Source organism: Ranitomeya imitator, chromosome 1, assembly GCF_032444005.1.
Source record: "Ranitomeya imitator isolate aRanImi1 chromosome 1, aRanImi1.pri, whole genome shotgun sequence".
NCBI classification, from domain to species: domain Eukaryota; kingdom Metazoa; phylum Chordata; class Amphibia; order Anura; family Dendrobatidae; genus Ranitomeya; species Ranitomeya imitator.
Genome location: NC_091282.1, coordinates 177,240,416 through 177,255,392, shown reverse-complemented (window position 1 = coordinate 177,255,392; position 14,977 = coordinate 177,240,416). Strand labels below are relative to the sequence as shown.

The 14,977-nt window shown below is 43.6% G+C and overlaps 1 protein-coding gene across 1 annotated transcript in view; it reads left to right on the top strand.

Annotated features, from left to right (window-relative positions):
- The window catches only part of FBXL17 (F-box and leucine rich repeat protein 17), a 996,531-nt gene that overhangs the window by 661,958 nt on the left and 319,596 nt on the right, over positions 1 to 14,977 (top strand). The window lies entirely within an intron of this gene.

Sequence of the window (14,977 nt, the reverse complement as noted above, 5' to 3'; positions counted from 1 at the left end):
TGCAGGGGTCTTGGCCTCTCTCCCGCTTTACCTGCCCGCCGGCGGCTTCTTGTCAGTGACTGACAGGTCACTCTCCTCCGTGATCTGCTTCGGCCATGGGAATGAATACATTTGCACGTGTTCTCGGGCATGTTATTGATTTAATCAACATTACAGAGACTTCACATAGATTACGTTAGTTTGGAGTCTAAAAAACACTTGAGTTTACCTTTTAAAATAAGAAATGTATTTAATTTTTTTGTAGAATTTAATGGTCCGGAGTCATTTTGCAATCTGAGGAGATTAATAGAAGTTCATTCTTTCATGAACATTTACTATTAACCCCTTCCCGACCTTTGACGCCACGTAGGCGTCATGAAAGTCGGTGCCAATCCGACCCATGACGCCTATGTGGCGTCATGGAAAGATCGCGTCCCTGCAGGCCGGGTGAAAGGGTTAACTCCCATTTCACCCGATCTGCAGGGACAGGGGGAGTGGTAGTTTAGCCCAGGGGGGGTGGCTTCACCCCCCCGTGGCTACGATCGCTCTGATTGGCTGTTGAAAGTGAAACTGCCAATCAGAGCGATTTGTAATATTTCACCTATTATAACGGGTGAAATATTACAATCCAGCCATGGCCGATGCTGCAATATCATCGGCCATGGCTGGAAACAATAATGTGCCCCCACCCCACCCCACCGATCGCCCCCCCAGCCCTCCGATCTGGCCGGTACACTGCTCCGGCTCCCCTCCGTCCTGTGCTCCGGCTCCCCCCCGTGCTTTTGTCCGCTCCCCCCGTGCTCCAATCACCCTCCCTGTGCTCCAATCACCCCCCCTGCACTCCGATCCACCCCCCGTGCTCCGTTCCACCCCCCCCGTGCTCCGTTCCACCCCCCCGTGCTCCGTTCCACCCCCCGGTGCTCCGTTCCACCCCCACGTGCTCCGTTCCACCCCCCCATGCTCCGTTCCACCCCCCCGTGCTCCGTTCCACCCCTCCCGCGCTCCGATCCACCCCCCCATGCTCCGACCCCCCCCCCGTGCTCCCGCCCACCCCATCATACTTACCGATCCTGCCGGGTTCCGTCCGTCTTCTCCCCAGGCGCCGCCATCTTCCAAAATGGCGGGCGCATGCGCAGTGCGCCCGCCGAATCTGCCGGCCGGCAGATTCGTTCCAAAGTGCCTTTTGATCACTGAGATAGATTATATCTCGGTGATCAAAAAAAAATAATAAATGACCCTCCCCCCCTTTGTCACCCCCATAGGTAGGGACAGTAAAAAATAAAGATTTTTTTTTTCCACTAATGTTAGAATAGGGTTAGGGTTAGGGGTAGGGCTAGGGTTAGGGCTAGGGTTAGGGTTTCGGCACTTGGGGGTTCAAAGTGCTCACCACATATCTAGATAAGTTCCTTGGGGGGTCTAGTTTCTAAAATGGGGTCACTTGGGGGGGTTTCTACTGTTTAGGCACACCAGGGGCTCTGCAAACGCAACGTGACGCCCGCAGACCATTCCATCAAAGTCTGCATTTCAAAAGTCACTACTTCCCTTCTGAGCCCCGACGTGTGCCCAAACAGTGGTTTACCTCCACACATGGGGTATCAGCGTACTCGGGAGAAACTGGACAAGAACTTTTGGGGTCCAATTTCTCCTGTAACCCTTGGGAAAATAAAAAATTCTGGGCTAAATAATTATTTTTGAGGAAAGAAAACGTATTTATTATTTTCACGGCTCTGCATTATAAACTTATATGAAGCACTTGGGGGTTCAAAGTGCTCACCACACATCTAGATAAGTTCCTTTCAGGGTCTAGTTTCCAAAATGGGGTCACTTGTGGGGGGTTTCTACTGTTTAGCCACATCAGGGGCTCTGAAAACGCAACGTGACGCCCGCAGAGCATTCCATCAAAGTCTGCATTTCAAAACGTCACTACTTCAATTCCGAGCCCCGGCATGTGCCCAAACAGTAGTTTACCCCCACATATGGGGTATCAGCGTACTCAGGAGAAACTGGACAACAACTTTTGGGGTCAAATTTCTCCTGTTACCCTTGGGAAAATAAAAAATTGCAGGCTAAAAATCATTTTTGAGAAAATATTTTTTTTTTATTTTCATGGCTCTGCGTTATAAACTTCTGTGAAGCACTTGGGGGTTCAAAGTCCTCACCACACATCTAGATTAGTTCCTTTGGTGGACTAGTTTCCAAAATGGGGTCATTTCTGGGGGATCTCCAATGTTTAGGCACACAGGGGCTCTCCAAACGTGACATGGTGTCCGCTAATGATTGGAGCTAATTTTCCATTTAAAAAGCCAAATGGCGTGCCTTCCCTTCCGAACCCTGCCGTGCGCCCAAACAGTGGTTTACCCCCACATATGGGGTATCAGCGTACTCAGGACAAACTGGACAACAACATTTATGGTCCAATTTCTCCTATTACCCTTGGCAAAATAGGAAATTCCAGGCTAAAAAATCATTTTTGAGGAAAGAAAAATTATTTTTTATTTTCATGGCTCTGCGTTATAAACTTCTGTGAAGCACCTGGGGGTTTAAAGTGCTCAATATGCATCTAGATAAGTTCCTTCGGGGGTCTAGTTTCCAAAATGGGGTCACTTGTGGGGGAGCTCCAATGTTTAGGCACACAGGGGCTCTCCAAACGCAACATGGTGTCCGCTAACAATTGGAGCTAATTTTCCATTCAAAAAGTCAAATGGCGCGCCTTCCCTTCCGAGCCCTGCCGAGTGCCCAAACAGTGGTTTACCCCCACATATGAGGTATCTGTGTACTCAGGAGAAATTGCCCAACAAATTTTAGGATCCATTTTATCCTGTTGCCCATGTGAAAATGAAAAAATTGAGGCTAAAAGAATTTTTTTGTGAAAAAAAGTACTTTTTCATTTTTACAGATCAATTTGTGAAGCACCTGGGGGTTCAAAGTGCTCACTATGCATCTAGATAAGTTCCTTGGGGGGTCTAGTTTCCAAAATGGGGTCACTTGTGGGGGAGCTCCAATTTTTAGGCACACGGGGGCTCTCCAAACGTGACATGGTGTCCGCTAAAGAGTGGAGCCAATTTTTGATTCAAAAAGTCAAGTGGCGCTCCTTCCCTTCCAAGCCCTGCCATGCGCCCAAACAGTGGTTTACCCCCACATATGAGGTATCAGCGTACTCAGGACAAATTGGACAACAACTTTCGTGGTTCAGTTAATCCTTTTACCATTGGGAAAATAAAAAAATTGTTGCTAAAAGATATTTTTTGTAACTAAAAAGTTAAATGTTCATTTTTTCCTTCCATGTTGTTTCTGCTGCTGTGAAGCACCTGAAGGGTTAATAAACTTCTTGAATGTGGTTTTGAGTACCTTGAGGGGTGCAGTTTTTAGAATGGTGTCACTTTTGGGTATTTTCAGCCATATAGACCCCTCAAACTGACTTCAAATGTGAGGTGGTCCCTAAAAAAAATGGTTTTGTAAATTTCGTTGTAAAAATGAGAAATCGCTGGCCAAATTTTAACCCTTATAACTTCCTACCAAAAATAAATTTTGTTTCCAAAATTGTGCTGATGTAAAGTAAACATGTGGGAAATGTTATTTATTAACTATTTTGTGTCACATAACTCTCTGGTTTAACAGAATAAAAATTCAAAATGTGAAAATTGCGAAATTTTCTAAATTTTCGCCAAATTTCCGTTTTTATCACAAATAAACGCAGAATTTATTGACCTAAATTTACCACTAACATGAAGCCCAATATGTCACGAAAAAACAATCTCAGAACCGCTAGGATCCGTTGAAGCGTTCCTGAGTTATTACCTCATAAAGGGACACTGGTCAGAATTGCAAAAAACGGCAAGGTCTTTAAGGTCAAAATAGGCTGGGTCATGAAGGGGTTAAAGAGAGCTTTAAGATGAGTTTTTTATTATTGTAATAATTGTTTTTAAAATTGATTTTTTTTTTATACTTGAAGAATCTGTCACCTGATTGACAACACAAAGTGCATATAACTTAGACCTCATGTGGCTGATGCACGTCTTTTCAAAGTCCATCCCAGAAACGGTACATAACCAAGAAACCAAGTATCAGGGTATGTGCACACGTCAGGATTTCTTGCAGAAATTTTCCTGACAAAAACCGGACATTTCTGCCAGAAATCCGCATGCGTTTTTTTCACGTTTTTTTTAAGCGTTTTTGGTGCGATTTTTGTGCGGTTTTCCTAATGCATAGAATAGCGGGAAAAACGCAGAAAATCCGCAAAATTAATGAACATGCTGCTTTTTTTACCGCGATGTGTTTTTTTCGCATTAGAAAAACGCATCATGTGTACAAAACATGCAGAATGCATTCTAAATGATAGGATGCATAATGTATGCGTTTTTAATGAGTTTTTATAGCGTTTTTATCGCGAAAAAACTTGAACGTGTGCATATAGCCTAATAGTGAGCTTTCCAAGCTTCATCCACCAAGTCTAAAACTTTCAAGCTGTAGCTTGTACTGAGCAGAGTGAGACTTGGACAGCAGGGAGGAGGGACACTGAGGAGCTTATCAATCAGGTTGGTTGGCCGGAGAGAGATAGAGTTTAGCACAAGAATACACTTGGACTCATCAATTATTTTACCATTTCTGTGGACTCTAAACATTCTCATCTTAACATCAGATGAGAAAACTTTCAAAACAGATGAGTTAGAGCTCATGCAAACATCCATGTAACATGGTCCGAGCACGGACCACAATGCACAGACTGGTCATGGGGCTACTGACCTGAGCATAACCGCCTCATAGAACTATATGTAGCGGTCACGATTTGGTCAGGAGTGCTCCTGCCAGCCCATCAATGCTCGGACCGTGATGCATAGACGTATGGGCTCTAAGTCAATCTGACATGGATCTTAAAAGTAAGTACACTTATTTATATATGCAAGATGTATTAGTGACAGATATTCTTGAATAGTGAACCTTATTGTAACCACTATCTATTAATTTGGTCACTGTAACATAGAGAAAAATTAGAACTTGACCGGATTGTGGAATATAACACAAACGAACAGACAATCACATCTTCAAATCCCCTAAGGGGTATAACAAGAACAATAAAAAAAATAAACATTTTTTGAAAAAATATGATAAAAAACAAAGTTTAAAGCACTACACTTCCCCCCTTTAAAAATAGATAATAAAAAAGGAAAAAAGTATGTGTGTGTATATGTGTGTGTGTGTACATATATATATATATATATAGTGGTATCACCGCATTCAGAAATCCAATCTATCAAAATATAAAGACAATTAACCCAATCAAGAAACGCCGTAAAAGGAAAAAATTCAAGAACGACAAAATTACATTTTGTTGGTCACCGCAGTTTCACAAAAAATTCTTTAGCAAGAGATCTAAAAGTCACATCTATCCTAAAATGATACTAATAAAAATGTTGTCTCATTCCGCAATAAATAACTTATCACATAGCCTCATTTGATGAAAAATAAAAATCTTAAGGGTCTTGGAAAATAGCTACACAACTGCAGAAGTTATTTTTGAAAACTTCTCATTGTTTTCTTTCACTTGTAAAATAATAAAAAAGTGAACATTTTTGGTATCACCGTAATCATATTGATGAGGATAATCATATTACCACCGTAATAAAAGATTCCCCAAAAATGTCAGAATTGTTTTTTTCAGTTTCACTGCACTTGGAATTTTTTCCCCCATTTACGAGTATACTATGTAGTAAAATGAATAGTATCATTTAACCCCTTCATGACCCAGCCTATTTTGACCTTAAAGACCTTGCCGTTTTTTGCAATTCTGACCAGTGTCCCTTTATGAGGTAATAACTCAGGAACGCTTCAACGGATCCTAGCGGTTCTGAGATTGTTTTTTCGTGACATATTGGGCTTCATGTTAGTGGTAAATTTAGGTCAATAAATTCTGCGTTTATTTGTGATAAAAACGGAAATTTGGCGAAAATTTTGAAAATTTTGCAATTTTCACATTTTGAATTTTTATTCCGTTAAACCAGAGAGATATGTGACACAAAATAGTTAATAAATAACATTTCCCACATGTTTACTTTACATCAGCACAATTTTGGAAACAAAATTTTTTTTTGTTAGGAAGTTATAAGGGTTATAATTTGACCAGCGATTTGTCAAGTTATAAGGTTATAATTTGACCAGCGATTTGTCATTTTTACAACGAAATTTACAAAACCATTTTTTTTAGGGACCACCTCACATTTGAAGTCAGTTTGAGGGGTATATATGGCTGAAAATACCCAAAAGTGACACCATTCTAAAAACTGCACCCCTCAAGGTACTCAAAACCACATTCAAGAAGTTTATTAACCCTTCAGGTGCTTCACAGCAGCAGAAGCAACATGGAAGGAAAAAATGAACATTTAACTTTTTAGTCACAAAAATTATCTTTTAGCAACAATTTTTTTATTTTCCCAATGGTAAAAGGAGAAACTGAACCACGAAAGTTGTTGTCCAATTTGTCCTGAGTACGCTGATACCTCATATGTGGGGGTAAACCACTGTTTGGGTGCACGGCAGGGCTTGGAAGGGAAGGAGCACCATTTGACTTTTTGAATCAAAAATTGGCTCCACTCTTTAGCGGACACCATGTCACGTTTGGAAAGCCCCCGTGTGCCTAAAAATTGGAGCTCCCCCACAAGTGACCCCATTTTGGAAACTAGACATCCCAAGGAACTTATCTAGATGCATAGTGAGCACTTTGAACCCCCAGGTGCTTCACAAATTGATCCGTAAAAATGAAAAAGTACTTTTTTTCACAAAAAAATTCTTTTAGCCTCAATTTTTTCATTTTCACATGGGCAACAGGATAAAATGGATCCTAAAATGTGTTGGGCAATTTCTCCTGAGTACACCAATACCTCACATGTGGGGGTAAACCACTGTTTGGGCACATGGTAAGGCTCGGAAGGGAAGGAGCGCCATTTGACTTTTTGAATGAAAAATTATTTCCATCGTTAGCGGACACCATGTCGCGTTTGGATAGCTCCTGTGTGCCTAAACATTGGCGCTCCCCCACAAGTGACCCCATTTTGGAAACTAGACCCCCCAAGGAACTTATTTAGATGCCTAGTGAGCACTTTAAACCCTCAGGTGCTTCACAAATTGATCTGTAAAAATGAAAAAGTACTTTTTTTTCACAAAAAAATTATTTTCGCCTCAATTTTTTCATTTTCACATGGGCAGTAGGATAAAATGGATCATAAAATTTGTTGGGCAATTTCTCCCGAGTACGCCGATACCTCATATGTGGGGGTAAACCACTGTTTGGGCACTCGGCAGGGCTCGGAAGGGAAGGCGCGCCATTTGACTTTTTGAATGGAAAATTAGCTCCAATTGTTAGCGGACACCATGTTGCGTTTGGAGAGCCCCTGTGTGCCTAAACATTGGAGCTCCCCCACAAGTGACCCCATTTTGGAAACTAGACCCCCCAAGGAACTTATCTAGATGCATATTTAGCACTTTAAACCCCCAGGTGCTTCACAGAAGTTTATAACGCAGAGCCATGAAAATAAAAAATAATTTTTCTTTCCTCAAAAATGATTTTTTAGCCTGGAATTTCCTATTTTGCCAAGGATAATAGGAGAAATTGGACCCCAAATATTGTTGTCCAGTTTGTCCTGAGTATGCTGATACCCCATATGTGGAGGTAAACCACTGTTTGGGCGCATGGCAGGGCTCGGAAGGGATGGCACGCCATTTGGCTTTTTAAATGGAAAATTAGCTCCAATCATTAGCGGACACCATGTCACGTTTGAAGAGCCCCTGTGTGCCTAAACATTGGAGATCCCCCAGAAATGACACCATTTTGGAAACTAGACCGCCAAAGGAACTAATCTAGATGTGTGGTGAGGACTTTGAACCCCCAAGTGCTTCACAGAAGTTTATAACGCAGAGCCATGAAAATAAAAATAAAAAATTATTTTCTCAAAAATGATCTTTTAGCCTGCAATTTTTTATTTTCCCAAGGGTAACAGGAGAAATTTGACCCCAAAAGTTGTTGTCCAGTTTCTCCTGAGTACGCTGATACCCCATATGTGGGGGTAAATCACTGTTTGGGCACATGCCGGGGCTCGGAAGTGAAGTAGTGACGTTTTGAAATGCAGACTTTGATGGAATGCTCTGTGGGCGTCACGTTGCGTTTGCAGAGCCCCTGATGTGGCTTAACAGTAGAAACCCCCCACAAGTGACCCCATTTTGGAAACTAGACCCCGAAAGGAACTTATCTAGATGTGTGGTGAGCACTTTGAACCCCCAAGCGCTTCATAGAAGTTTATAATGCAGAGCCGTGAAAATAATAAATACGTTTTCTTTCCTCAAAAATAATTATTTAGCCCAGAATTTTTTATTTTCCCAAGGGTTACAGGAGAAATTGGACCCCAAAAGTTGTTGTCCAGTTTCTCCTGAATACGCTGATACCCCATGAGTGGGGGTAAACCACTGTTTGGGCACACGTCGGGGCTCAGAAGGGAAGTAGTGACTTTTGAAATGCAGACTTTGATGGAATGGTCTACGGGTGTCACGTTGCGTTTGCAGAGCCCCTGGTGTGCCTAAACAGTAGAAACCCCCCACAAGTGACCCCATTTTAGAAACTAGACCCCCCAAGGAACTTATCTAGATATGTGGTGAGCACTTTGAACCCCCAAGTGCTTCACAGACGTTTACAACGCAGAGCCGTGAAAATAAAAAATCATTTTTCTTTCCTCAAAAATGATGTTTTAGCAAGCATTTTTTTAGATTCACAAGGGTAACAGGAGAAATTGGACCCCAGTAATTGTTGCGCAGTTTGTCCTGAGTATGCTGGTACCCCATATGTGGGGGTAAACCTCTGTTTGGGCACACGTCGGGGCTCGGAAGTGAGGGAGCACCATTTGACTTTTTGAATACGAGATTGGCTGGAATCAATGGTGGCGCCATGTTGCGTTTGGAGACCCCTGATGTGCCTAAACAGTGGTAACCCCTCAATTCTACCTCCAACACTAACCCCAACACACCCCTAACCCTAATCCCAACTGTAGCCATAACCCTAATCACACCCCTAACCACAACCCTAACCCCAACACACCCCCAACCCTAACCACAACCCTAATTCCAACCCTAACCCTATGGCTATGTGCCCACGTTGCGGATTCGTGTGAGATATTTCCGCACCATTTTTGAAAAATCCGCGGGTAAAAGGCACTGCGTTTTACCTGCGGATTTTCCGCGGATTTCCAGTGTTTTTTGTGCGGATTTCACCTGCGGATTCCTATTGAGGAACAGGTGTAAAACGCTGCGGAATCCGCACAAAGAATTGACATGCTGCGGAAAATACAACGCAGCGTTTCCGCGCGGTATTTTCCGCACCATGGGCACACCGGATTTGGTTTTTCATATGTTTACATGGTACTGTAAACCTGATGGAACACTGCTGCGAATCCGCAGCCAAATCCGCACCGTGTGCACATAGCCTAATTCTAAAGGTATGTGCACACGCTGCGGAAAACGCTGCGGATCCGCAGCAGTTTCCCATGAGTTTACAGTTCAATGTAAACCTATGGGAAACAAAAATCGCTGTACACATGCTGCGGAAAAACTGCACGGAAACGCAGCGGTTTACATTCCGCAGCATGTCACTTCTTTTGTGCGGATTCCGCAGCGGTTTTACAACTGATCCAATAGAAAATCGCAGTTGTAAAACCGCAGTGAAATGCGCAGAAAAAAACGCGGTAAATCCGCCATAAATCCGCAGCGGTTTAGCACTGCGGATTTATCAAATCCGCAGCGGAAAAATCCGCAGAGGACCAGAATACGTGTGCACATACCGAAACCCTAACCCTAGCCCTAACCCTACCCCTAGCCCTAACCCTAGCCCTAACCCTAGCCCTAACCCTAGCCCTAACCCTAGCCCTAACCCTACCCCTAACCCTACCCCTAACCCTAACCCTATTCTAACATTAGTGGAAAAAAAAAATTTCTTTATTTTTTTATTGTCCCTACCAATGGGGGTGGCAAAGGGGGGGGGGGTCATTTATTATTTTTTTTATTTTGATCACTGAGATAGATTATATCTCAGTGATCAAAATGCACTTTGGAACGAATCTGCCGGCCGGCAGATTCGGCGGGCGCACTGCACATGCGCCCGCCATTTTGGAAGATGGCGGCTCCCAGGGAGAAGATGGACGGGACCCCGGCTGGATCGGTAAGTATGATGGGGTGGGGGGGAGACCACAGGGGGGGGATCGGAGCACGGGGGGGGATCGGAGCACGGGGGGGGAATCGGAGCGCGGGAGGAGTGGAACGGAGCACGGGGGGGCTGGAATGGAGCACGAGGGGGCTGGAATGGAGCACGGGGGGTGGAACGGAGCACGGAGGGGGTGGATCGGAGTGCAGGGGGGGTGATTGGAGCACGGGGGGGTGATTGGAGCACGGGGGGGTGATTGGAGCACGGGGGGAGCGGACAAGAGCACGGGGGGAGCGGAGCACAGGACGGAGGGGAGCCGGAGCAGTGTACCGGCCAGATCGGGGGGCTGCGGGGGCGATCGGTGGGGTGGGGGCACATTAGTATTTCCAGCCATGGCCGATGATATTTCAGCATCGGCCATGGCTGGATTGTAATATTTCACCCGTTATAATAGGTGAAATATTACAAATCGCTCTGATTGGCAGTTTCACTTTCAACAGCCAATCAGAGCGATCGTAGCCACGAGGGGGTGAAGCCACCCCCATTGGGCTAAACTACCACTCCCCCTGTCCCTGCAGATCGGGTGAAATGGGAGTTAACCCTTTCACCCGGCCTGCAGGGACGCGATCTTTCCATGACGCCGCATAGGCGTCATGGGTCGGATTGGCACCGACTTTCATGACGCCTACGTGGCGTCATAGGTCGGGAAGGGGTTAAAAGTACAACTGGTCCCCAACTACACTGCGCACTGATATGAAATGATGAGTCGCACACATGACGACTATCACGCCCAATGGGGTACAGTTACATGAATAATAGGATGACTAGTCTGGGGAAACCAACACCCCCTCAACTGAGACTAAGTAGCATATTCTTCTCTTGTATTAACTGCTTTACATAGTTTTGTATCATCTGCAAATATCGATATTTTACTGTGTAAACCTTCTACCAGATCATTAATGAATATGTTGAAGAGAACAGGTCCCAATACTGACCCCTGCGGTACCCCACTGGTCACAGCGACCCAGTTAGAGACTATACCATTTATAACCACCCTCTGCTTTCTATCACTAAGCCAGTTACTAACCCATTTACACACAATTTCCCCCAGACCAAGCATTCTCATTTTGTGTACCAACCTCTTGTGCGGCACTGTATCAAACGCTTTGGAAAAATCGAGATATACCACGTCCAATGACTCACCGTGGTCCAGCCTATAGCTTACCTCTTCATAAAAACTGATTAGATTGGTTTGACAGGAGCGATTTCTCATAAACCCATGCTGATATGGAGTTAAACAGTTATTCTCATTGAGATAATCCAGAATAACATCCCTCAGAAACCCTTCAAATATTTTACCAACAATAGAGGTTAGACTTACTGGCCTATAATTTCCAGGTTCACTTTTAGAGCCCTTTTTGAATATTGGCACCACATTTGCTATGCGCCAATCCTGCGGAACAGACCCTGTCGCTATAGAGTCCCTAAAAATAAGAAATAATGGTTTATCTATTACATTACTTAGTTCTCTTAGTACTCGTGGGTGTATGCCATCCGGACCCGGAGATTTATCTATTTTAATCTTATTTAGCCGGTTTCGCACCTCTTCTTGGGTTAGATTGGTGACCCTTAATATAGGGTTTTCATTGTTTCTTGGGATTTCACCTAGCATTTCATTTTCCACCGTGAATACCGTGGAGAAGAAGGTGTTTAATATGTTAGCTTTTTCCTCGTCATCTACAACCATTCTTTCCTCACTATTTTTTAAGGGGCCTACATTTTCAGTTTTTATTCTTTTACTATTGATATAGTTGAAGAACAGTTTGGGATTAGTTTTACTCTCCTTAGCAATGTGCGTCTCTGTTTCCTTTTTGGCAGCTTTAATTAGTTTTTTAGATAAAGTATTTTTCTCCATATAGTTTTTTAGAGCTTCAATGGTGCCATCCTGCTTTAGTAGTGCAAATGCTTTCTTTTTACTGTTAATTGCCTGTCTTACTTCTTTGTTTAGCCACATTGGGTTTTTCCTATTTCTAGTCCTTTTATTCCCACAAGGTATAAACCGCTTACACTGCCTATTTAGGATGTTCTTAAACATTTCCCATTTATTATCTGTATTATTAGTTCTGAGGATATTGTCCCAGTCTACCAGATTAAGGGCATCTCTAAGCTGGTCAAACTTTGCCTTCCTAAAGTTCAGTGTTTTTGTGACTCCCTGACAAGTCCCCCTAGTGAAAGACAGGTGAAACTGTACAATATTGTGGTCGCTATTTCCTAGATGCCCGACCACCTGCAGATTTGTTATTCTGTCAGGTCTATTAGATAGTATTAGGTCTAAAAGTGCTGCTCCTCTGGTTGGATTCTGCACCAATTGTGAAAGATAATTTTTCTTGGTTATTAGCAGAAACCTGTTGCCTTTATGGGTTTCACAGGTTTCTGTTTCCCAGTTAATATCCGGGTAGTTAAAGTCCCCCATAACCAGGACCTCATTATGGGTTGCAGCTTCATCTATCCGCTTTAGAAGTAGACTTTCCATGGTTTCTGTTATATTTGGGGGTTTGTAACAGACCCCAATGAGAATTTTGTTACCATTTTTCCCTCCATGAATTTCGACCCATATGGACTCGACATCCTCATTTCCTTCGCTAATATCCTCCCTTAAAGTGGACTTTAGACAAGACTTTACATAGAGACAAACCCCTCCTCCTCTCCGATTTTTACGATCCTTTCTAAACAGACTGTAACCCTGTAAGTTAACTGCCCAGTCATAGCTTTCATCTAACCATGTCTCGGTTATTCCCACTATGTCAAAGTTACCTGTAGTTATTTCTGCTTCTAGTTCTTCCATCTTGTTTGTCAGGCTTCTGGCGTTTGCAAGCATGCAGTTTAGAGGATTTTGTTTTGTTCCAATCTCCTCGCTGTGGATTGTTTTAGAAATGTTCTTACCTCCCTTCTGAGTATGTTTTCCTGGATCTTCTTTGTTCAAGTCTAATGTTTTTCTTCCCGTCCCCTCTTCTTCTAGTTTAACGCCCTCCTGATGAGTGTAGCGAGTCTTCTGGCGAATGTGTGTTTCCCAGGTTTGTTGAGGTGTAGTCCGTCTCTGGCGAGGAGTCCATCGTACAAGTAATTCACACCGTGGTCCAGGAATCCGAATCCTTGTTGTCTGCACCATCGTCTTAGCCAGTTGTTTGCATCAAGGATCCTGTTCCATCTCCTGGTGCCATGCCCGTCTACTGGAAGGATAGAAGAAAAAACTACCTGTGCATCCAGTTCCTTTACTTTCTTCCCCAACTCTTCAAAGTCTTTGCAGATTGTCGGTAGGTCCTTCCTTGCCGTGTCATTGGTGCCAACATGTATCAGAAGAAATGGGTGGACGTCCTTGGAGCTGAAGAGCTTTGGTATCCTATCGGTCACATCCTTGATCATCGCACCTGGAAGGCAGCATACTTCTCTTGCAGTTATGTCCGGTCTGCAGATGGCTGCTTCTGTGCCTCTCAGTAGTGAGTCTCCCACCACCACCACTCTTCGTTGCTTCTTGGCTGTACTTTTTGCTGTCACTTGTTGCTGTGTGCCCTTTTCTTTTTTGCTTGCTGGTATTGCTTCATCCTTAGGTGTGCAATCTTCATCCTCTACAAAGATTTGATATCGGTTCTTCAGTTGTGTGGTTGGTGAGTTATCCATGGTCTTCTTGCTTCTTTTGGTCACATGCTTCCACTCATCTGCTTTTGGAGGTTCTCTGACACTTTTTTCACCTTCTGTGACCAGTAGAGATGCTTCTGTTCTGTCTAGAAAGTCTTCATTCTCTTTGATGAGTTTCAAGGTTGCTATTCTTTCTTCCAGACCCCGCACCTTTTCTTCTAAAAGGGCCACTAGTCTACACTTCTGACAGGTGAAATTTAATTCTTCTTCTGGTCGATCTGTGAACATGTAGCACATGCTGCAGCTCACCATGTAGGTTGTCACATCTGCCATGTTGCTCCTAGATCCTGCTGACTTGCTGTGTGTTTTCCTTCTTGTGTAATCTACTCAGCCAAGCTCTCTTGCAATAATGTCCTACAGGCAAAAATTCGGTTTGGTGATTCTTTCCAAGCAGCTGGTCCCGGCTGTACCCAACGATCTTCTAGCTTAGGGAGACTCTTCGCTTTCCCAGAAGGCACCTGGAATATGCAAATTAGCCTCCTCAAGCTTGAATCCCTGGTTTTTGCTAATGGATTTTTAAAATTCTATTTTGGCATCCACCGGAATCACTCTACAAAGGGCTGGTTAGGCGGGGTGTTAATATAAGAATAAACACGTGATGGAGGTTTGGGCATGGGGGACCTGTCAGGTTCCCTTCAAGGAAGATAACTTTCTGTTCTAAGTTATGCACATTTTGTATAGATAAACTTGGTCACATCTGTATCCTAGATTCATCCTTGTCTTGTGCTTTATTCAAATTACAATATTTTATGACTACGTGTAAGCAAGAGTTGTCCAAAATAAAATACTGAACAGGTATGATTCTTCCCATTGTAGTTTTTGACGGGTCAGAATAACATTACAGGATGCGCTGTTCCATGGTGTCAGAAATAAGATTTATTCATGATGTTGTTCATTTAATAATAGGGTTATTTCATTAGCGGCAATCTTTTAAAAATGGTGGTCACTAGTGTGAGCAGCTGATTGCGGCTGGGTCTCCCGAGCAAGCGGTAGGCAGCCGGGCATTTCTCCGGCTGTAATCCATACTGTAAGGACAACTTGAACGGAGTCTGCTGGTACAGAACATATCTCCTTTTGAGCTAATAGAGGAGTGTCCCAAATTGAGGTTTATTCCATGTGGAGAAG